General features: G+C 38.2%; 1 non-coding gene across 1 annotated transcript; it reads right to left on the bottom strand.

The window, feature by feature from the left end:
- Positions 1-9,261: 9,261 nt before the first annotated feature.
- On the bottom strand, positions 9,262-9,368 carry LOC145055855 (small nucleolar RNA R71). Its single transcript, XR_013685404.1, has one exon. It is a non-coding gene; the product is annotated as a small nucleolar RNA R71 (small nucleolar RNA).
- Positions 9,369-26,418: the final 17,050 nt, after the last annotated feature.

Consider the following 26,418-nt stretch of genomic DNA (forward strand, 5'->3'; position numbering starts at 1 on the left):
ATCATCCACCTTCTCGGAAATCCGTGGTCTGTTCCCTGATCCGCGTGTCTACCACATACGCTAAATAACCCGCACACCCGTGCCGAAGCACTGCCGAGCTCTAGAAGCTAACAAAACCCTCCTTCTATCAATCCAAAAAAAACCCTCAAAGTCGATCACACCCTCGACCAAAAACTCGAAATGAACTCAATACACAACTAGAAATCCAACCTGGTTCCCCAACTTCTTCTATCAAGCACCAAGAAGACATGTTTCTTATGCTGGGGAGTTTTACCGAACCCCCAACCAACACAACCCTCAAACCAAGCAGCCAATGGGGCCTCCATTCTCCCTGTCGGGTTGTGAAACTCATCCCTGTTTCAAAACCTTCCCTGCTTCTGTATCCCGGGGTAATTCTCCCCCACTTAGGCTCGGCTAAGCCTCCAAAATACATGAAAATTGGAGGATTCCCAATCCTTCTCACTTCCAAACGATCGATCCGATGACAACCAACTCTTTCTAACTAGCGCTCCATACTAGCCAATCCTAATTGATCACACACTTCTAAAAACCAAAATAACACTTCCTGAATCCCAGAGAACCCGACAGTCACTAATTCCTGAATGGCCCCACACTCACATCCTAAAGACCAGAAGATAGATGCTCCAACTAATACCTTGGCGACTGGCTACTTCCCTTGGTGCTTTTCGTCCGTCAATCACGAACGGTTGCCAAAATCACTAAATCTTGATAATGCCGAATAACCATCCTGTGGAACCCTATCCGCAACCTCCCACATAATACCCTTTTTCCAAAGGTGCTCCAAACAAGTTTCCCGCTCTCGGGCTCTAGAAATCATTTCATTCAGGGTTTGCACCCTGACTCACCCACCTGCTCAAACGTCCATAGCTGAACTGCAGTTGTTGAAGCAACCTCTGCCCTAAACCGGGCTAGAACTACTCCCAATACATAGTCTACAATCCCAAAAGTGCGATAGGCCGCACAATCAATCCTTACCGCCTGATAGAAAAGATCCAAGTTACACCAAACCTCACAAAATACTCATGCCACATCGACCCACCTGTGCTCACCGGTGCTGAAATAATATCGCCAATCCCTGCAACCAGCATTGATGGTGATGTAATACTCTAGGTTAACCTTTGTAACCCGTCTTGAAATAATAAAGATGTATTATTTGAGTATTATGTGTTTTCTGTTTAATTGTGTGACTTAAATGAATTAAGGATAAAAATAAGCATCAAAATAAAATGTTAGATAAAACCCGATATCTATGAAGGATGTGGTAGTGGTTGTGACGAGGTTTCTGAATATATAAAGAATGTTGAAATCCGAGTTAGAACGAAGAAGTTATGACCTGTCGAAGTTTGGCGACAGAACCAACACGACGCTGAATGACGTAAAATATGAATTTAAGATAGAGAGATATCTAGCCTTAGTGATCTAAATGAAAGTCATAGAATATGTTAAACTGAGAGCGTGCATAAGAAGAACGTCTAAATCTGACTTCGTATGAGGAATGTATGATTTTTTGAAGTTTCGACTTGGCGATATTGATATTGCCATATTTATACGTATTTTTAGGCAATATTTAAGTACATTTTTATTAAAAAGTTGGTAATTTGTTTAGAATAATGGTACTTATGAGCTTAAATGTTATTTACAGTAAAAAAGAATACATTTTGAAGAAAAGGGGACTGAAAGTGTTAAAGAAAGAAACTTTGGGAATTAAAAGAGTAAAAGTGAAGTAAATCTGGAAAAAGGTTATTCACGACGTGAGACTTAAAGGATTCACGACGTGAATCGTTGGTTCTAGAAGATATGTATGCGGGTGAAGGAATCCTTGACGGGCACGGTTATCTACAACTCACGACGTGAATTGCTTACTATTCACGACGTGAATTTATGGATATCAGCAACTATATAAATCCTTGACAATTACGAATAGAAGAAGCTTTTGGCAGAAGAAAGGAATTCCAGAAGACGATTTAGAACGAAAGAAAGGTTCTGGAAGAGATTTTTCAACACCAAAAGAAGTAAAGGTTTATATTAGAACATGTCTTTCATTAGTTTTAGCTGTTTTGATTTAGTTGCTATGATGAGCAGCTGAATCTAGCTACTCTTGTTTAGCTAGATGAAGCTTTGAACTTATGAATAGTTATATACTTATGGATTAAGTTTAGTTGGTAAAAATTTCTTGTGTTTGATTTGTTTAACCTAGTATGTGATTATTTGTTTATCTAATTGCTTGATTGCATGTTCTGTGTAGCTTAGTGACCATTAAACTGCATGAACCTGTTTACCTAATGATTTAGTGAACATTGAATTGTTAGAGCTAGGATTGACCAATCTTAGTTAGTAATTAGAATAAATAAGCTTAGCTGTGCTAGAGAACGTGTACTGTGACCATAATTGCGTTTATACAACAAATCTTACATAGCATATTTACATTCATAATTAGTTCTGTGCTTAATTATGTGTGAACATACATAGTTTGACATGAATTAGTTAATTATTGGTAAGATAGAACTGAATTACTAATACAACTAAAAACCAGCTTAATAATCCGTAATCATTAGCTAGTCATAAGGGAGAAGTGGATTCGAACTAAACAAGAGTGTGTGTTTTTAAATATTGAATTTGAATTTAAGTTCATCTGATCTTGTAAAATCAGATAAAACCCCTTTTAAACTTGTTAAAAATTAGGTTAATTTAATAGTAAGTAAATTAATTAGTAACACCGTTCCCTGTGATCGACACCCGACTTACCCAAGCTATACTGTAATCTGACTAGGTACACTGCCTATAAGTGCATAGTTAGTTAAGTTTGTTAGGTTATAAATATTAAAATTAGTGAGTACTTTTGTGCACATCAAGTTTTTGGCGCCGTTGCCGGGGAACGAACCCGGGTCACCCGCGTGACAGGCGGGAATACTTACCACTATACTACAAGGTTATTCAAGTGGTGTACCTAGTCAGATTACACTTAGACTAACCTAACAAACTTAATATTTATAACCTAACAAACTTAGACTAACTATGCACTTATAGGCAGTGTACCTAGTCAGATTACAGTATAGCTTAGGTAAGTCGGGTGTCGATCACAGGGAACGGTGGATTAATTTAATATATTTGATTATAGGTTACAGGTCACACGAAAATAATAAAGAAAATGGTTTAATAAGTCTCAAACTAACAATTAATTAACAACTTTCGATAAACTAACAGGAAAATAAATCTCTTCAGGTACTTTGATTTAGATAAATTACACCTTAAAAACATAGACAATTGCATACATAAATTCATTTATTTATGTTCATCGATTCCTAAAATGATTAGATTCGCGTTCACTACAACTAATCCTTTAGCAAACAAGTCAATTCAAACAGTGATCAGTTGATTAAACTAACATGCTTCCTAGTGTTCAGTTCGTATTAAGCAAGACTTGTAAATATAGTTAATCAAATTACTAATTCAATTTAACCTCTTGTTGATGGTCATCAAACAAGGCTCACACATTAACTTACTTATTCCCAAGTTAATCCTAGTTTCACATTCGTTATTCTTAGACTTATAATCTCGATGGTCATCAAAATCATAAGCAACAAGCAATCAAGCAGATGTTCATACAACTCAATTTACTTAATAATTAACAGCAAATAATTATCATTAATACGTAAGGATCTTCTAACAAGCTTGGCAAGATAAATTAAACAAAAACAAATAATTCGATATAGCAATTAGTCTAATAATCAAAGCTTCATTCAATCATAAACACAAAGTAAAAGGTTTTTACACCTAAATCAGAAACTAAATACAAAAAAGTACCACAATGGAATGCTAAACATGGTCACGTTAACAATCCATATGATTACCGACATGTATCCGCTCTCGAACCCTTCCGATCTCCGCTCCCGTTAGCTTAACGGCCTTCCGGCCACCTTCTAAACCCTCAAAACGGCTTAACAGAAGTTAAATATCGACTAAACTAAGTTGTAAGTCGAATCCCCCCTCCTGGTTAGCTGAAAATCGACTTTTATAACCTTTGTAGCCGACTTACGTACGCTGGGCGTAAGTCGGATTACACGGAGCGTACTAAGGATCACTACGCGATTGAACATATCTGAGGCCAACCAGTACGCGGCGCGTACCCTTAAGTTACGCGGGGCGTACGTCACCTTGGTCGTTACGCGGCGCGTACAGGTGTGCTACACGGGGCGTAACCGTCTAATCTAGTATTTTAATTTCTTTTAGCTTCTAAGTCCGGTTTCTGCTTCAGTCTTTTCTTTTGTGCTTTATCGCCAACGAATAGCTGCAAAACATAATTCAAAGCATTATAAGTACTTTTTAGTTCTAAAAGAGAATAAATAAGGCCAAAATATTAAGATAAAGTGCATAAAAATATATATATAAATACACATATCATAATACCCCACACTTAGCCTTTGCTTGCCCTCAAGCAAATTTACTTTTATTTTACCAATATCGCACTAAACAATCCATTTAAAACTCAGCCATTATGCCAAGACCTCAACGCATGCTTTTATGTCTAAAATTTTCCTAAAGTACCCCCCCATATTTTAAATACTCACAATCTTCATAAACACTCGCCCACTTTTTCCGAACAATGCTCATTTTATGCAACCCTCCGAATCCATCCGTAGAAAACCTCCTAACCTCAAGGTATTTTTAGTTGAGCAACCTAAGCATACATAATCTAGAATTACAACTTTTCGATACCACTATGGAGCTCTTTTGGAATTCTTCAATTCTTTGACATTTGATCTTTGATCTCTTTGAATTCACCACCTTTATTTATTTGATTTCTGGTATCTTCAACTTTTTGGATTTCTTGGAATTTTGATCTTTTGATCTTCACTTTATTTGCTCCAAAATTCTTCAAACTTTTTTCGTAATTCTTTTTTTTTATATTACATGTACCTCCCTTTTTTTCACTCAAAACCTACATGCTTAAGCAGAGGCACTCAACCTCAACCTTTATTAGCTAATGATAATAATTTTCCTGGATACATTTCAGGTTTAGGCTGCTAAACATATTGCATCCCTCAAACCAAGCGGGGTTATGTTTTTGTTCCATGATTTCACTAAAATAAGGGAAGCCACAAATGCACTATAACGTATATTGGCTCAACTAAACATTTGAGTTCTCATTGGATCATCACATACAATATTAGCAAAATTTAAATTATCACTAGATTTTTCTAAATTAAACTATTATTTCAAGTTTTTTTTTTTAATTTTAAATTTCCTAAATCTAGCAATTTCCTAACTATTATTTTATTTTTTCTTATAATTTTAATTTACTTTTACCGACCCCCTACCCCTACACTTATTTCATACAATGCCCTCATTGTATGCTAAAACGAATTAAGAACATAAAAAAAAAGGAACAGACTCCCCTGGTTAGTTGTGGCGAGATCGAATGGGGCTGCTACAAGTTGCTCCAAATATTACTGAAAGACTGAAAAGTGGAACTGCTGCTTCTGAATTTGCCGAAAAATAAAATCAAGACCGCCATCTTCAAAAATGTGGTGCAAAAGATTGCAAACAAATGCAATGTGTAATAGCCATGACGTGGGAAATTGTCGACCACGTCGTCTTGTCAAGAATGACATCCTCTTCTCACGATGAAAAATCCCCCACAACATATGAAAATGTCAACCATGTCATGGCAGCCGGGATGATACGTCTTCCTCGCGTCAAAATAAAACTCTATGGTGTGGGAACTGCTCATCCATATCATAAGAGTCAAAACATCGTAAAAATGCCAATCTTCAAAACGATCGCTCACGAAATAAATATGCACCCCACACTTATGACAAATTGTGGGTCTTGACTATAATCTTCAACTCTCAAACCGCTCTCTCTAGCAACAGTCGGACCTAGCTGCTGAACTTACTGTCACCTTTCTAAGGGCGAAAATTCTGCAGAAATCTAAACAACCAAAGAGCATCAACATGGAAAACAAAAGTAAAACAAACTAAATCCAAGTTTAATTACATACCAAATACTAAATACTAAAAAAAACTAAACTAAAAATAACACAAAATAAAAATAAACAAAATAAAAAGGATCACTCATCATCTCCATCATCATGTGGCTGTGTCCCAGAAGTACCGGCCCCATCATGTCGTGGCTGGAATGGTGGTGGGTAGGGAACCGAGTACTGAAACCCCTGGTGGGCAAAGAATGCGTTCAACGCATCCCCATACCACCGCTGTTGCCTGTCCACATGTGCAACATACTCACTAAGACGATCAATGCCCTGAGCTAGGTAGCGCATATCAATCTCCGGCTCAGGTCCCTGCTGCGCTCCCCGAGGAACAGGTCTACGCCGCTGGACCCGTCTCGGCTGTGGCTCGGCGGCACCCTCCTCATCCGCCACATCATCTGCCCGAACTCTCAAGACACCATCTCCACCTCGCTCTAATACACGCATCGACTCTAACAGCTGAAGACTCATCGACCTCATGTCGTGAAACACCATCGATCTCGTGATCTCACGCGTCAGCAACTGATATGATCGAGCTAACCGCGTGACAAAATGCACTCCGCATATCGGGGTATCCCCCCGAAGTCCCCTGGCCCTCCGTCCTAAATATGCAGCTAACGCAACTGGAAGGTTCAGGTGCCTCCCTGGAGTAACCAGTGCCCATAGGAAATACAAGTCCGTCGAAGGCACTCTCTCACTATTCTTGTGATGCGTGAGAGACATAGAAATCAACCGGTGCAACATTCGGTACGTAGTAGACCGAATCATCCCCCATCGTGTGGTAGATGGTGTATAAACTCCTCCCGTAATCTCGGCCCAAAAAGTGTTCTCGTTATAGTCTTCTGGCCGGTCCGTGAGACAATCAGCAAGGAATGCCGGGAAGTGGACATTCCTCGTCTCATCGGCTGTGTAAATACCCACCCGAATCGCAAGCTCTATCACGCTGCATTCCCGGCTCACTCCTCCCAGTCTGAAAGCAAAGGTTGTCCTGTCATCGAGTGCCTTCCTAGGATCATAGGAAACTGTAGCGTAGAACTCCAGCAAAAACTCCCGATAAATAGGCTCCTGGATCCTGAACAAACGTGCCCATCCCTGACACACGAACAAATCCACACCACTCGCGTCCGGGTGTGTGAATTGCAAAAATTCCTGGATCAATGCAGCTAGTCCAGTCCTGGTAGCCAATTCCCAATCGAATGATGGTGCTATATCAATCTCTTTGGTGAGAAGCAAGCTCAAGTTGTTAACATAACGTGCCCGGGTTGCATCGTTCAGCGTTTGCGGAAATTGTAAAAAACGATGATCGGTCACATCCTCGGGTGGGTTGGTCCTTTGCGTCCTTCGGGCCATAATCTGCACACAAAAACAAAAAGCCCAACAAAATTTCACAGAATTAACAATTTTTTTTTAAAACAAAGAAATGGTGCTGGAAAGGGTTTGTACGCTGGGCGTACATCCAGCGTACGTTGGGCGTACGTCCAGGCTTGCGATTCTGTGTCCTGGTCCGTTTGCTTGTTCCCAAATCAAACATTTTTTAAATTACGCAATCCTACAGGCAAAAAAAACCAGCAAGGGAAACAAATGGGCATATCGAGCATAAGGATGGCGTGGTCCTACACAGTAAAAAAAACAGGACCTCCCAAATAATAAACCACTCTCCTGTTCGTTCCTTATCCATTCAAGATTGGCAAAAATTAACAAAGAAACTTCATAGGGTAGTTAATCGGAGTTTTTTTCAGGACATACGCATGGCGTACGTCCCCAGGCTTCCATCGATGGGTGTGGGACGGTATTAAGACCAAATTAAGTCCTAGGGTTTAGTTTATTAACCGAAATCGGTCCATTCAAGCCCTAATCAACACATGCATGTGCGAAATCGGCCCTAAATCAAGAACCCCATAAACCCTAGAATTCGAACAAGGGCTAAATGCAGCTAATGCCACTAATTTAAACACAAATTAACGTGATATGGCTTCCGAATAACATACCTTAGTGTCGAATTGTACAAGAAAAGAAGAAGAATCGGAGATCTTGGAGAGAGTTTTGTCGGTCACAACGTATGCGAAGAGAGGAGTTGTGAAAAGAATAACAAAAAAGTCAAAGGGTCAAGAGATATACCTGGTCGTCGTATTACGCGGGGCGTAACACAAGGTTACGCGAGGCGTAACCTCAACCCCCTGAAATGTTCATCCGCGATCCAGGGTTTATTACGCTTGGCGTAAGTAACCTTACGCTGGGTGTAAGTTAAATGAAACTTTCCTTTTTCTTTAATTTAACTTCCTTTTCACGACGTGAGACTTAAAGGATTCACGACGTGAATCGTTGGTTCTAGAAGATATGTATGTGGGTGAAGGAATCCTTGACGGGCACGGTTATCTACAACTCACGACGTGAATTGCTTACTATTCACGACGTGAATTTATGGATATCAGCAACTATATAAATCCTTGACAATTACGAATAGAAGAAGCTTTTGGCAGAAGAAAGGAATTCCAGAAGACGATTTAGAACGAAAGAAAGGTTCTGGAAGAGATTTTTCAACACCAAAAGAAGTAAAGGTTTATATTAGAACATGTCTTTCATTAGTTTTAGCTGTTTTGATTTAGTTGCTATGATGAGCAGCTGAATCTAGCTACTCTTGTTTAGCTAGATGAAGCTTTGAACTTATGAATAGTTATATACTTATGGATTAAGTTTAGTTGGTAAAAATTGCTTGTGTTTGATTTGTTTAACCTAGTATGTTATTATTTGTTTATCTAATTGCTTGATTGCATGTTCTGTGTAGCTTAGTGACCATTAAACTGCATGGACCTGTTTACCTAATGATTTAGTGAACATTGAATTGTTAGAGCTAGGATTGACCAATCTTAGTTAGTAATTAGAATAAATAAGCTTAGATGTGCTAGAGAACGTGTACTGTGACCATAATTGCGTTTATACAACAAATCTTACATAGCATATTTACATTCATAATTAGTTCTGTGTTTAATTATGTGTGAACATACATAGTTTGACATGAATTAGTTAATTATTGGTAAGATAGAACTAAATTACTAATACAACTAAAAACCAGCTTAATAATCCGTAATCATTAGCTAGTCATAAGGGAGAAGTGGATTCGAACTAAACAAGAGTGTGTGTTTTTAAATATTGAATTTGAATTTAAGTTCATCTGATCTTGTAAAATCACCACTTGGGCTCAAATGCGTGAGAAATTCCTGGACCAGTTTTGCCCGCCATCCAAGATAGCCAAACTCAAGAAGGCAATAGCCAACTTTGAGCAACAGCCAGGGGAGTCCCTATATGAAGCATGGGAGCGGTACAAGGGCTTACTCAGAAATTGCCCTCAACATGATCTAAATGTGCAGCAAGAGATGTCAATCTTTTATGATGGGGTCAACGTGATGACAAGACAACTCCTTGATTCTCAAGGACCTTTGACAAAGAAAAATCCAAGGGAGGTCAAGGAGCTAATTGAAGAATTCGCGAAGCATTCTCGCGAATACCACAACCCGAGGCAAGAAGGAATCAAAGGCGAAGGAGGGTCCCAAACTGAAGAAATAGCAGCGGTCATGGCCATGTTAAATAATATGGACCGCAGGATAACACAGATGGACCAGTCGATACATGCCATAAGAGTAGGTTGCGAGAGATACAATGGTCCACACTTGACAAAGGACTGCAATGTAGATGATTATGGGAACAGAAAGGTTCAAGTATGCTACTCTAGTGGGGATAAATTTGATGAGGACTGGAGGAAACCGAAGTAGGAGTGGCTGCCATATGAGGAGTATAAGAAGCAAAAAGAAGAGAAGTATAGGCAGACAGGTCGAGGCCTCTATCAAAAGGAGCAGCCACCAGCCGAGAAGAAACCCGACCTAGAGACCACTTTAATGAAGTTTATGGAAGCATCGGAAAAGCGACACGATGCCACTGATTCTGCTATTCTGGAACAACAAACTTTGATAAACAATCAGCAAGCCTCCATCCATAACTTTGAAGTACAATTTGGTCAAATAGCCACTCTAGTTCATGAGAAGTTATCCCCGAAGAATACCGAAGTAAAGAACCAATCTCATGTAATGGCCATAGACACCGAAGAAGAAGCCATCTCGGAGTTCCTGGAAGCATTAGAAGAAGAACCACGGAAGCTCGATCAAAAGATGAAGAAGATCAAGCTCGAAAATCATGAAGCTGCTGAGTTCCACAATTCACGACGTGAACCTTATAAGTTCACGCGTGGGCCCATCAAGAATAGAAAATTTCTGCAGTTAGTTTGGTTTATCAGCCGCATTTGCCTTTTCCTTCCCAAGCTACCCTTAGTCCACTTGAGAGAGAGCATAGAGAGTTTGTCAAGCATGTGAAGGGGATCCCGATTAATATCCCCTTTGTCGAGTCCTTATCTAAAGCTCCCGAGAACCAGAAATTACTGCAAGACTTGATAGACACTCGAAGGCAATTCAAGAAGCAGTCTACAGTGATTCTAAGTGAACAAACTTCAAAAGTTGTGTTGGGAGAAACACCAGAAAAGATGGGGGATCCTGGACGCCTCACTCTTCCATGTGAGTTTGGGAATAAAATGAAGGTTAATGCTTTAGCCAATTCTGGGGCTAGCATTAATCTGATGCCTTTTTCATTTTATCAAAAATTGGTGATTCAGAAAATGAAGGCTACAAAAATGAAGATTCACATGGCGAATCGTTCGGTGACACAACCCTGTGGCATCGTGGAGGATATTTTGGTGAAAATTGGAAAATTTGTTTTTCCAATAGACTTTGTAGTCTTGGACATGAAAGAAGATCACGATGTTCCAATTATCCTTGGTCGGCCATTGCTTAACACTGCTGGAGCCCTTGTTGATATCCGCGAGTCTAAGCTAACTTTGAGGGTTGGAGATGAACAAGAAGTCTTTGGGATAAAAGATGACTTTCAAGAAGATAAAGAAGAGGTGTTCACAATTAATGAAGAGAATGAACTAGAAGAACTGGAAAAGCTTATGGAAGAAGAGATCAAGGCAGTTCATCAAGTCAAAAGAACAAAACCTAGAGCATCTGTTCCATATTTGATTGAAGTCATAGCTTACAAGAGCCCGCCTTCTTGGGTAAGCAAAGAGGATGAGGAAATAACAAGTGAGGAAGAGTAGGTCACTTCCAGAGTAACAAGGCCGGTGGTGAAAGAGGAGGAGAATGACATAAAGTGCAAGGAGGAACCCAAGGGCACAAAACGCAAGCTTGAAGAAGAGGGAAAAGCTAAAAAAGAGAATTCAAAGAAGGCATATAAAAGGCGAGTTCAAGCTTACAAGAGGCGGTTCAAGGAACAAAAGATCTTGGTGGAGGACTCTTCCGAAGACTCAACGTAGGAGGCATGGAGTCCAGCTCAAGACTCCAAGAAAAAGAAGCGCTTCTCGGGAGGCAACCCGAATTTGGTTTGAAATTTTTTTCTTTCTTTTTGCATTTTAGTTTTAAAAAAACTTAGATCAAGTCATCCAACTCTATTAGAACAAAATGTAGGGACCTTAAAATGGAAGTAGTAATAATTGAGAACTTAGTCACAATTGATTTTTTTTTTCAGACTTTATTCACGACGTGAATAGTTAGTCGTTCACGACGTGAATTGTGAATGAACCGGACACATAATCCATGATACGGCTTAACCCATTAGACTAGCAAGCCCAAGATCAGTCCGTGAGTACATGGCCCAAATTTAAGCCCAGACACTATTCACGACGTGAATCGTATAGAATTCACGACGTGAATGTTTAAAAGTACGGGACCACATGATAAGTCCCTGGAAACCAGTAAACCCTTTCATTTGTTTATTGTTCACGAAGTGGAAACAGAAATTGGTCCCCCTTGGTCCCCATTGCTGCGATTTTAGCTGACAATTCTACTAATCACCCTTGTGCTTAAGTAATACTTCCAACAAAGGTACTAATTATTGATTATTAAGTTTAATTTTTGCTCTAGTAGAGGAACTTAGGGTTAGGGTTTGTTAAATGACGAAATTAATTCTTTAAAGTTTGTAATAACCTTTGAATGTTCATGCTAAGTGTTTGGAAGTAGTTTAGGAGTAAAACCCAAAGGTATTTTAACTGGATTTCTCCCCGATGGATACGATTCTGCCTTCTGTGGTTGCGAATTCACGACGTGAATCTTACATGATTCACGACGTGAATTCTGGGGTTGAACAGAATTCATATTCCTCTATGTTTAATTTGTGGATATTTGTTTTGGCTGTTTCTTTTCCGTGTTTTTGCAGGAATGGCTCCAAGAAGAGAGGTTCCAGCTGGGGTTGCGGGTTTGCACCTGTTTTACAATTTTCCCGCGACAACAGCCCGTGATGTTTTGACCCGTTGGAACAACAGATTGGGGTGGCTTTACAACAGGGAAATTGCAGTTGCTCCAACAGTCAATTGGAAAAGATTGAGGGAAGTAGGGCTCGTAGACCGGGCGGGCCCGTTCTTGACAAAGATATTCATTGGAGATGGGTATTCGTTCACCTGTTCTGGTTGGCAAAATCTGTTCCGGGTGCAAGAGCGCGTCTACAAGGAATTTTGTGTCGAGTTTTTCGCAACGGTGACATTTCAGGAAACGGTCCAAGATCCACATTGGCCACAAGCGTTGGTATTTTGATTGGGGGGTGAGTACCGGGAATGCAGCCTGATTGAGTTTGCTTGGAGAGTAGGAATGTATGATAGACAGGAGGCTATGACTCCCGAGTTTGGCATGTTTTTGAGTGGGGCTGCTAGAGGACATGCGGAGGGTGTCACGAGGTATTCTTTTTGGCATAACATTGCCTCTGGGATGTTTAATTCCGGAGTATCTCCCGAGAGCAGTATTCGGTCCCCGATCCATCGTTTACTCCACCGGTTCATTACCTTTTCCATCCCGAGAATAAAAGAGTTTCCAAGTCGAAGCTCTGCTTGCAAGAGCCCGGTGTGTGAAGATCTTCCAGTTTCACCGAAGAAATACTACTCTTAGAGTCGTAGTGTTGCCCGATCATCTTCTGATCAAGTGAGTGTATATTCCTTTTCTTCTATCACATAAATACGAAGTATTCTCTATAAAATACGTGATGTGTGTTTATATGTTATGTGTTATTTGAAATGAGTATTGATTGAATGTTTTATACATGTTTTATGTTGTATATATATATATATATATATATATATATATATATATATATACACACACACACACACAAAAATGTTGGGTAGAACTTGGGTAGATAGTTTGATGTGTGATAAATTGATGAGAGACCTCGATGTTGTTATTGATCTAGTCATCTAGCGGAGTATGGATGACGACCACGGACTCTTTCTAGACAGTCCAGTGGAACGCTTGCAGGTTCATAACCTGTAGGTGTTGTGAACGATGTGTTCACCGGTGTACTTTATCCCCCTCATGGTTGCCTTTATGACATCTATTGTCAAGGAAACCCCTTTGCAGTCATGTCCGTCCCGATGAAAATCCTAGATTAGGTCCCTGGTAATAGATGTTGTTTTAGGGACGTAAAGTAAGGATAACGGGAATGAGTAATCGGGTTATTGTTGGTTGGTGAAATTAAATATAATTATTTATTGTGTTTTGAAAACCCAATATGCTCACCAGGCTCCCAAGCCTGACCCACTCAGTCTTATTTGCATTACAAGTAGTGGCGCGAGGGCATAAGATGGATGAATCATCAAATTGTTTTGTTTATAGGCCTGTAGTTGTATATAACTGTTGTAAGGCTTATAATATGCCGTTTATGCTTTTGTGTCTGTATCGGAACATAACATCCCGAGTTTTGATTATCTAATGAAAATACATTTCGTTACGAAATGCTTTGGTAAACTTTATTTTATCATGTATTATTTTGGGGACAAATTCCGCAACTCTTTTAAATCAATGGATTTACTCTGAAATTATTTTAAAAACATAAATGAAACTGGTCTTTTCTGGCCGTGATTTTGGGGATGTCACACAACTCACCTCGTAAGTAGCTCGAAAGGTAGTGTCAAACTCCTCCAAATGTAGTTCCAACTCCAACACCTATATTTACCAATGTCCTTTGCTATAAATACCCAATTTACCAAAATACTCTCAGAAGTCAACTGCCAAGGTCAACAGTCCATGTTGACCTCAACTCGTCGAGTACCCTTAGCTACTTGTTGAGTTCCTTTCATAACTTGTCAACTCGCCGAGTCACTAGACTGACACGCAGAGCCCAAGACAATCTTCATCCGACTCGCCGAGTCACTCAACTGACCTGCCGAGTCTACGATAGTCTTCATCGGACTCGCCGAGTTACTCTACTGACCTGCCGAGTCTACGACAATCTTCATCGGACTCGCCGAGTTGACCATGCAACTCACCGAATCCCTTCAATCCATATCCATACAGATGTTTATTAAGCCATTTTAAGGTTTCATATTGCAGATCCAGCCTCCCAAGGCATGTTTATCACGTAAAGTTGCAATCTTTACGTGCATGCAAGGTGATAATAGCTCAAATCAAGCTAAAGAAGATATTCTAGGCAAGAGAAGTGAACTAACATGCTAAAGGCTGAAACTTTACAACTACATGGACCAAAATGAGACTAGATTTTAGGTTGCAACCTCAGATCATGGCCCAACACCCGAAATGAATCTCCAACATGCTAAAATGGCCCCAAATCATGAACATAGAAAGATCTAGCTAGAACGGTGTCAATGTAACAACTTGTTACCTTCAAATGATGATAAACTAAGGTAGACTTCAAATCCACAAACGTTCTTTCCTCCAACTTCTTGATCTTCAAGCTTCTTGCAACACGGTCCTCTTTCCAAGCTTGAAGTTTTCACTAATATGGAGCGCACACACGAATTAGGGTTTCTGGACTCTCAAGAGGCTGCAAAGGGACTAAGGGAGGCTAATGATCCCTTAAATAGGGTGTCAAACCCCGAAAATTAGGGTTTCACCCTCCAGCTCCAACTAGTCGAGTCACTGTTCCGACTCGGCAAGTTGATCACTTAAACACGTGGCCCAAACCCGCTGCTACTCGACAAGTCAGGCAACCAACTCATCGAGTAGATCTTGAATTCATGAGAATTATAACCATAAATTGGTATTCGAGAATCGGGGCGTTACAACAACATCAAAAATTAGGGTTTTCATTTACCCCCTCGTACGCCCCGTGATAGTTTATTTTATTTTCTTCTTTTTTATAGTTTATTTTAGATATTTTAGCCCTTTTATTAGTATTGCATTGTATATTCTTTATTTTATTTATCATGGATCATGTCGGGTACTTTCTATTTTACAGGAGGTATTTTGCAGGGTTTTCGAGCTCGTTGCGGTTGTGGGTTAGCTTGGAAATGGGCTTTGTGGTGTAACAACCCAAATTTTTATAGAAAGTTTTTTAACTTTTAATTCCATAAATATCAACCACAAGGTGTCCAAAAATCTCATTACATAGCCATATTTTTTAAAATTCAGAGTACGAAAACTAAATGTGAAAACACTGGAGAATGCATGTCGTGCCAACACGCCGGGCCCTTGCCCTTATCAATAGAAGCACCTGAAACATTCAATAAAACTGTAAGCACAAGCTTAGTTGTAACAATTATAAATTTCACAAAAATTTTAAACTTTTTCAAACATCCAAAAATCATTATATATTACACAATGTTTCCAAAATAGTTTCATATCAGAGTATCCCAAAAATCAAAATCATAAAATGTGAGGAGGTGCACGATCATGCCTTTCGCCTTCCCGCGATCATCCGAAGTACCTGAAACAAAATCCAAAATTGTAAGCCCGAAGCTTATTGATTTCCCCCAAAATACTGATACATAACAAATAGCAAACATAATTACAACATGTAATGGGTCCACAGCTTCGCAGACTGGATTACCCCCGAGGCCACAATATGAGTTTGGCTTACCTTTTAGGCCCACAACTCACACATGGCTTGCTCCCGAGCCCACAACTTATGACCGGCTTTCCTCTTCAGTCCTAAGAATGGAATCTAAATCATCAACCCTCAGTGTGAGTCTGGCATGCTCCCATGGCCCTCAGCTCGTATTTGGAATGCTTAGGAGTCCTCAATATGAGTCTGACATGCTCTCCCTGGCCCTTGGCTCATATCTGGCATACTCTAGGATTTGTTGGTTACCGCACGGATCAGTACAACCTCAACCCTACCCACACAACGTAACGTAACATGTCGACATGTAAAAACTAAATGTGCATACAGATAATCAGACAGTATTACAGGTAGTCCTACAGACCTACCAGAATAGCGTAGCAAACTAGCATGCATAACTAAATCATACTCAGTAGATCAACAACTACTAGGATATCAGATCCAATGGGCCAATCTTGGTGCCTTCGACCCCTAAGTATAGTGAGGACAACTCACCTCACATTGCTGAAGTCCCGCGGATAAAACCCTAATTGTTGGATAACAGATTCCCGAATTGTCAACATCAAAACAACACCCAATTAATAATTGGGTTCCAATACATAACCATAAGCCCATGCTTGGGGTAAAAGACTACTTTACCCCCAACCTAGCTTGATTCAAGCCCAAGGCCCAAGCTCACACTCCAAAGGTCCAAAAGTCAAACAATGGGCCAAAGCCCAACATATGGCCCAATTTTCCAAATTGGGCCTAGACCTCTACATGGTCTTAACTTAAGGCCCAACCATTTATTCTAGTCCAAACACTTGGCATTCTAATGGTCTAATATCTCATAATCATCAAGGCCCAATTATAGCTCACATATGGCCCAATTTTCCAAATTGGGCCCAAGCCTTTCCAATGGGCCTTATCCTAAGGCCCAATAATTTCCTTAGTCCATAAATCTGTTCCCAGTTGGCCCATGAAGGCCCACAGTAACTTAGTCCAAGAAATGGCCCAATGAGAACCCAACCCTAATTAGGGTTTTTCACATAAAATGACTACTAGGGTTAAGTGTTCTTACTTAACCCATTAAGGACTTAATCCATTAAGTCCATCAATCTATTGGACCAAACATTCAATGTGATCGGGCTTAATTCCTAATTCTAATTCAATGGTGCAAAATGCGGGTCCCGAAATTTCCAAAACTAACATATCCCAAATTAGGGTTTCCAATCCAATCGCGTGCCAATTAGTTAATTGGTTGAAAGTTTAGGTTTATTAGTGTTAATTAATTCGGGCACCACCCACTACCACCTCGGGAAGTGGCGGTCAACGGCGGCTCATGGCGGCAGCCACCACCTCACAGCGGCGGTGACGGATTTCCTTAATTATTCCGGCCCAAGTACAATTGTATAGCATAATATACAAAAGAACACACACACACACACACACACACTCAGCCACCCTTGTGGCGACAGGCAGTGGTTGGAGGTGACAGCCACCACCTCATGGTGGTGGTGGTGGTGGCTTTTCTCATGAAGTTCGGCCAAGCAAACGATACACACGACACATCTTTGCCCAAAACAGGAACATAACCACCCACCTGGTGGCGTACGGTGATGGCAGTGGTACGAAATGGCGTGCAACAACGGTGTTGGCGGCGACAGCCACCACGGTTGGCCACCATGTTGGTTCTTCAGGACTTGTGTACACACCTGCGTATCTACCCTGTTACAGCAACACACACGCACCCATATCGCGAGTCCACGAACTCAGCCACCATTTCACAGTGTCATGCGGCGGACGGAAGGCATCGGCGGGATGGAGCAGCCTCCTGAACGACAACGATAATGCAACCATCAGAAGAGAAATGAAGAAAGGAGAAGGTGGTGCGAAACCCACCAAGTACAGCAACAACAGCAGCAGAGAGAGATGCCTGCTCGTAATCCTCGTCAGCAATTGGAGTGACATCGGTGCTGGATGGTGGCATGGACGTCGACGGCTGCTGGACAGGATGATGGCGAAGGGCAGTCGAAGCAGCACCGACGAAACGAAGGAGAAAAGTTGATCCGCGACGACAGCAACGACGCTATACGGTCTGACGACCCTTTAATATGACGTCACGTGAGGCTCTTTGTCGTTGTTGGCGGTTGCATCGACGGTTTGGCTTCGATCGGCGACACCGGGTGGCTAGGAGGTGATGACAACGACCGGCTGGAACGAGAGTAATGAGGGTAGCAGCTGGAAGACTCATTAGGGTTAGGGTTATGGGACGGGGTTGACAGGTTATATGCATCTGTCCCATATCAAACATTTGGCCATATTGACACCTTCAGCCCCTCTATGTCAATTCTTTTCAACTTAAGTATCATAATTTACCAAACAACCCTTAGCTTTCAAAATTCTTTGCAAAGACAATCCGGAAATTACCCTTTTAGCCTAGCCTCTAAAAATCCTTTCATAACAAGTCTAATATTTTACCAAACACCCCCTGACTTCTGAAAATCTTTACAAAATAACTCCCAGAATTACACTTTAACCCCCGAAAATCCAAATTATATTATTTGGCTCCCTAAAACCAACACCCCGCTAAATATTATGGATTTCAGGACTACTATTTATTAATTTTATCTATTTATTTATTTAATAAAAGGATGTTGCATTAGTGAGTTCCCAAAACACACGAATCATATAATCACATAATACCATGCACACATATACACATATAAGTTTGCCATGTACTCCCTCCGTGGTCTTCATTTGGAATGCCATGAGCTACCCCCATGGTCTTGTATCCCTGGGCCATGGGCTCCCCCATGGTCTTATCATGTGCCATGGGCTCCCACCATGGTCTTATCATGTGCCATGGGCTCCTCCCATGGTCTTCACATAAATCCACATATAGATCAAATAGCAACATTTATATACTCCATTACTAATCATCTCATAACAATTAATGGGCTGACCTTGGTGCCTTCGACCCATAAGTGTAGTGAGAAGACTCATCTCAATTTGTTGAACACGAAAGCTGCTCGCCTAACAGTCTGAACCCACACGTTGAAAAATGATAAGATTAACCCTAAAGTAAGATTATACCCAACTTAATTAAATAGTCCAATCATCTAAGTCTAATTCCTTCCATAGTGACCCAAAAGTATACCCTTTGCTAATGGGCCCAAGATCCAAGATAAAAGTCATTAATGGGCCGCATGAAATCAAAATTCACATAAATGCAACATACTATGAACTATTAAGCTACAAAAACCCTAATGAAATCAGAATTCATAAGGAAGTTTACATACCTCTTGATTTGTAATTGTAAACAAATCTAAAACCTTCTTCAAACCTTCTGGAAGCGAGCACCAGAAATCTCGTGTCTCTGATGGTTCACACTCAACCCTAGTAGCTAGGAGACTTGAAGAGAGAGGAGAGAGGTGAGTAAAAATTTGGCTATCTATAGAGAAGAATGGGTAGCCGAAATTTGAAGGCTATAAGACGCTTTATATAGCTGAAGGAAACTTGGGACAAAAGCTAGGATTTTTGGGATAAGGCCTAGATTAATTAATATAATAATCAAGTTGCCTTATCACCTAATCCAAGCCCCCTCATGTGAAAATTCTAGGCTATCTCTAGCCAATTTTTGTCAACCCCATCCCATGGGGTTCTAGAGTCTTCCTGCTTCAACTTTCAATAAATAGCCAAACAATCCCTACATTTTTAATTAATCCAATTAATCCCAAAATTAATTCTAATTAATTTTTGATTCATTATTAATTAAATAATACAATTTCTAATTAATATATCATTTTCATAACATATTAAAAAATTCATTTTATTTTAATTTCTAATTGATTTATTAATCACATAATAAATTAATAAATCAGTCTCTCTCTTTAAAAGTCATCATTTTCAATTGACTAAATTGCAAATTTGGTTCCTATGGTTATCAAAAAATTGTGGATAGAGTTCAAAATCTTTTCAGCTTGCACCATTGGTCCAAAATCAAATTCTTTTTGTGGTTTTGGTCCCCTAGAAAAGTTGAAATGACTTTTTGCCCTTTTACTTTTATTTTTGAATTTCTTTACTATTTTTTAACATTTAAAAAAAGAAAAACAATAAATAAAGTGGCCCACCCACACCACCTGTAACCCTGCTCTCTTTTTTACATTCTTCATCTCTTTGACTCTCTCTCTCTCTCTCTCTCTCTCCTTTTTCCTTCCCACCATCGCTGTTGTTGTCTTTATCCCTTTGTTTTCTCTATGTTAAGCACATTAACCTGCAAGACTTACCTATGTTCATCATGTTCTTCACAACCAATGATCAAATATCAAAACATAAAAAACACTTCACATGTAGATACACCTACCTACAACTCAAAAAAACCCACCCTCCCCTGTATCTCTCTCTCTCTCTCTCTCTCTCTCTCTTTCTCTCTCTTAGATCTGCAAAATCCATTTTACAGCACATTTAATATCATCAATGACTACACCAAAATATCATGGAGTGGTGGGAGGTTAATTTAAACCATCCGTGCTAGAAACCAATCGGTAACATTTTTCGAAGCTATCCATCCTCTCTGGAAAATGGTAGAAACCGAAATCTAAGATATGAAGCACAAAAAACTATGAGATGTATCAGAACAGTGGGGAAGAAGTAAACAAACTGATTCCCATCCCCCAACTCGTTCCTGTCTCTGCCTCATCCACTCTCCTGTTGTTGGTTACCCAAACACCAACAACCAACTGAAGAGCATTGGTTCCTCAAGAATCCCCAAATTGAAGATGCCACACCAAACCTAATCAGGTAAAAATGAGATTTCTTCAACGGAGATAATAGTTGAAGCAAGCCCCACTTCTGATGAACATAATCAAGAAATTCAAAATAGAAAAATTTTGGTTTTTTGTCAACAACTTCTCAACCATTGGAACTGATCAAGATGCAAGTCCTAAAGTAGAAACAATCTTCATTTTCAGCCTCTACATACCTACTAGTTGCAGGATCTGGTTAATCGCCATTTGATCCATATTCATTTCGATTGATTGCCTCTATTATATGCTCATTGGAAAACACCACCAACTCCTCCCTCATTTGCATCATGTACATCCCTTAGGGACAACGAAATGGGTCGGTGCTGAAATCTCGGCTTTCTTGTTGGTTCTGATTTTAGTGTGTTTTGGTTTCCGATTAGGTGAAGAAGTGATGAAGTGAAGGAGTTCGATGGGGTATCATGTTCCAAATCGGGGATACAAGGCAGAAAAACGGGATAGATAAGGAAGATGGATGTAGAGTGTGTGTGTGTGTGTGTGTGAGAGAGAGAGAGAGAGAGAGAGAGAAAGAGAGAGAGAGAGAGAGAGAAGGAGAGAGAGAGAAAAAAAAAGAGTGAGAGAGAGAAAGATAAAGATGAGGGTACATCTGGTGTGGGTGGGCCACTTTTTTTTCTTTTTCATTTTTTAAATATTAAAAAAGAGTAAAGAAATTCAAAAATAAAATTAAAAGGGCAAAAAAGTCATTTCAACTTTTCTAGGGCCCAAGACCACAAAAATAATTCGATTTTGGACCAATGGTGCAAGTTGAAAAGATTTTGGACTCTATCCACATTTTTTTGATAACCATAGGGACCAAATTTGCAATTTAGTCTTTTCAATTACTAGGTTTGAGGGCAACCCAAAAAGACTTTGTTAATAATTCAAATATATATTAATTCAGTTATTGGCTTAGACACCTAATCCAACATTATATATGTAAGGTAGATCAATCTATTAAATTTCAGAATAAATGCTCTACAATCATTTCTTTCTCCTGATTTTTAAATCTCCTAGAAATAAATCTTAAATCATGGTATTAGGCATCCAGTTGATTTTATAATTCCAACTTTATATTAAACTTTTACATTTGAGTAAATTACACGAATGGTCCCTATGGTTTGGGGTAATTCGCGCACTTGGTCCCTAACTTATTTTTTTAACTCGGAAGGTCCCTAATGTTTGTTTTTGTTACGCGCTTGGTCCCTACTTTTTGCTTTTGTTTCGCGCATGGTCCCTGTCTTACCTAAAAAGACTATTATTTAAATAAGGGAAAATGGTGTTTTAGGTTGGGTAATGTGAGGGGGTTGGGGTTGGGGTGTGTTTATTTAAATAAGTTAAAAAATCAATGGCAAAATAGTCTTTTTAGATGAGACAGGGACCAAGCGCATAACAAAAACAAACATTAGGGACCTTCCGAGTTAAAAAAATAAGTTAGGGACCAAACACGCAAATTACCCCAAACCATAGGGACCATTCGTGTAATTTACTCTTTACATTTAATAAACTCATATAGTACAATATACACGGGTCTCACACCTAGTTTTATTACAAATAAAAACGTTTCTAAAGAGAAAAGCTAACATTATAAATGAAAATCATTTTTTGTCAAATGTCATGTTCTCATTGAATTTGATGCATGTCATTTTTTGGGATTTTTTAAATTATATTTTTCCACTTATCATTTTCTTGTGTTTTTTATTTTCTTAAATTTAGAATTCACATTTAACTAAGGATTTATATATGTAAGGTAGATCATTCTATTAAATGTCATAATAAATGCTCTACAACCATTTCTTTCTTCATTTTTTTCAAATCTCATAGAATTAAATATTAAATCATGATATTAGTCTATCAGGAATCCAACTGATTCTATCATTCTAACTTTATATTAAGTTTTTATTTTTAGTGAACTCGTAGGAGTTTTTTTATTTTTATTTTTTTTAAAGTAAGTTTGTAGAAATAGGTTAGTTTGAAAAAGAGTTGTAGAAATAGGTTGTTTTTAAGAGATGGCTTACATTTTTCTTTTTGAAACGGGAAACTAACTAATATACTTCTAAATAACCACCTATGTCTCTACCGAGACTTGAACCCCTGACCTCTCATATGAGATGATCAATCCATACCACTAGGCCATTGGCCCTTTGGTAGATGGCCTACATTTATATACCTTTAACGGACTGATTTTGCATTCTTTTTGAAATGTTACATATTTAACCCCTAAATATTACACATTTAGCCCTTCAACTTTTATCTTTATTTTTATTTATATCTTTCACTATTAATTAAGTTTTACCCATGTTATATATCATACATAAATTAATTTAGTCCACAATATATGATTATAGCTTAAATATTATTTTTAGCAACTCACACCATTAAATAGATCTTACAAATATCTTCAAATAGTTACCAATATTGAATATATTACAACGTTACGAAAATACAAGACCAATTAAAAACAAAATTACAATACAACTTAAACATAAATTACAATAATATCAAACAACAACTAACGAGCCTAATTAAAAATGTTACAAAGTTCACATCACAATGAATCTTGGTTGAGAATTTGGACAACTTTTTCTAATATTATAACCAGGTTGGTAGCACAATCTACATTTTTGAGGTTCACCAAGATGATGAATGTCCATCTCATTATGAAATCAATTTGAATGCTTTCGGCCTCGATGAAAAAAGCTTTAAATCATTTGCTTTAATCTTCCAATCCGATTCAGACCAATAATCAACATAAGGAAGTGGGATAAAAGAAGACATATATTATTGTCTATACGTCACAGTAGTGTGCACAATATTTACAATAGAAAGAGGGTTTTTCCATCTATAACTGCAAATTGCAATATTATGCGAACAAGGAAATCTTTCCATTTGCCACTTACCACATATACATGCTTGTTGATAATAATGGACAGTCTGAGCATTTCTACCTTTGCCATTTATTTGTAACTTTGTGAAAATTTTGTAGACACATTCATTGTAGTCAAACTTGGTTAATATATGACTTTGTGCATGAGTTTCTCGTTTTTGAAATAGACGCCACATACATGATGGCAAAGGTGTATTACAATTCATTGCAACATCATTGTACTTTCTAAAAAGATGTACAATTCTATTGAAAGTAAGGCCAATACACGCCCTAATCGATAATTGTCTTGCTCCTCGAAGTGCATTGTTCATATTCTTAGAGATATTTGTTGTCAACATACCCCGTCGCCGATTTTCATCAAATAAAAAACACCGTTGACTTCTTCTAATTTCCTTTAAAAAGTTCCAAGCTTTAAGATTGATTTTTTTTATTTCTTTCATATATGTAACGTACTTTCTTTCTTGTGTGATGCTGCCAATAAACCAACAAAGTTTTTTAAGACTCACATTCTTGTATTTTTGCCTGAAATTACTTCTAACGTGTCGAAGACAGTATCGATGGTATGCAAATGTCTCTTTCTAATCCTATATATTTTCCATTGCATTAATTATTCCTTTGTGTCTATCTGAAATAACACATAATTGTCTGTCTTGGACAACAAAATGTTTGAGTTGGTAAAAGAACCAACCCCAGCTATGTGAAGTCTCTTCATCAACGATAACATATGAAAAAGGAAATATACTCCTGTTAGCATCTTTTGTGACATCAACAAGCATTTTCCCTCTGTATGAATCCTTCAAATTACAGGCATCAAATGAAATAACAGGTCAAAATAGACGAACTACATCAATAGCGGTTCCAAAAGCCCAAAAAACATATTTGAATGTGGCTACATTTGATCAGCTATTAATATTATGGACAATTAAACCACTTCACAACCATATTAGGATTTAAAGTATGCAAAGCTACAATGTACTTGGGCAACTCATCAAAATTACTCTCCCAAGTTCCATAAATAGCCTATATGGCTTTTCTCCTACCATGTCATGCCTTATCATAAGTAATATCAACATTTAGGGTATTTTTAATTTCTGATTGTATATGTTTCAGTGGATAAGCAACATCTTGTTTAATTGAATGGAGGATATGTAAGGCAATAGTTGCAGAATTTAGACTTCTATTATTATTGTCAATACATAAACCAAAACAATTGTGTGTATCCACCCAACGTGTAATCTTCCATATGTGAAAAAATTTCTTCTTAATTGCACAAACATACCATGCACAACATGGTGTATAATGCACACCAATATAGCTTTCTCCTTCATTTCCAAGAGTCCTACACTTTGCTACCCATAAGTTAGGGTTACTATCATACACTTTGAACTCTCTATTTTGTTTAGGGTTACTATCATACACTTTGAACTCCCTATTTTGTTTGATGGACCAAAGTTTTACTGCCTTTTGTACTTGCAACTTACTTTCAAATTGCATTCCTAACCTTATTTTATTTTTTGACTCCTTCCAAACATCTATAGAAATGCGGTCTTCCAAATCTACGTTATCATCGTCTTTTATATCTCCAACGTTACTCATAAAGTTCACAACTGGAGTTTTACACACACCATCACCAGAATCACCCCTAACATTAGACTCGCTACCAGTATCTTCACTATATAATGAGTTGGCTTCATCATTATCTCCATCAAATGTATCACAGTTAGGCAAAGGAAATGATACATTTGACATATTGGGCTCAAAATTACAAAGGATATTTACCAAACTAGTATTTATAGGCGACATTATTTGTTCAACTTCAATTAAAACTTAACCCCTATAACTTTCAACATTCTCAACCAAATAATACATTACATCTAGACTTTAATCACTTATGACCCATGTAATATTGGATTGACCACCAAACCGATAGCATAGTGAAATATTCAACTTATATGTCATTTTTTCAACTCCAACATAAGCATAACATAAATCTTTAAATTCTTCATATGCTATTTTACGCCTAATGATATTTGAAGAACTAAAAGTTGAATGGTCACCATTTACGATACCATTCTCACATTCAATATTACCACCCAAATATAAAACAATCATAAATGGATGATCTAGATTCATAATGCTAAATAATACGTACGTGGTTATAGATGATTGAATGATGAGCAGGATTAAGAAGAAAATAACATAAGTTTGAATTTGTGAGACAATAAATGAGGTGAATAAAAGCGAGTATAAGAGTTGAAATTTATAATAACAAAAAGTGAATTGATTTGACAATCCATTCACTTACTTTTCCTGAGTTTTCATAAATAGTGACAATTATCTGTATGATAAGTTAGCATTTGCAGTGGAATCATGACCAGCCTTTGCAGTGGAATCATGAAAGTGACATAAATACGCTTATAATACTATATCAACAAAAATATCACTTACAAATACATTCTAATATATTTAAGTTGTATTGTCATATCGTTTTTAATTGGTCTTGTAATTTCATAACGTTTTAATATATTCAATATTGATATTTATTTGAAGATATTTGTGAAATCTATTTTAATGGTGTAAGTTGTTAAAAATAACACATCATCATATATTTTGGACTAAATTAATTTATGTATAATATGTGACAAGGGTAAAAAGTTAAATAGTCTAATAGTAAAAGATTTAAGTAAAATTAAATATAAAAGTTGAACGGCTAATTCTATAATATCTAGGGGCCGAATGTGTAACATTTAAATAGAAAAATCAGAGGTAAAAAGATTTAAAAAAAAAAAAAAAAAAGGTAATCTCTCAAAATCAACCTATTTATACAACTATTTTTTAAACTAACCAACTTC

This window comes from Lactuca serriola, chromosome 5 (assembly GCF_051521515.1).
Source record: "Lactuca serriola cultivar US96UC23 chromosome 5, Lser_US96UC23_V15, whole genome shotgun sequence".
In the NCBI taxonomy this organism is placed as follows: Eukaryota; Viridiplantae; Streptophyta; class Magnoliopsida; order Asterales; family Asteraceae; genus Lactuca; species Lactuca serriola.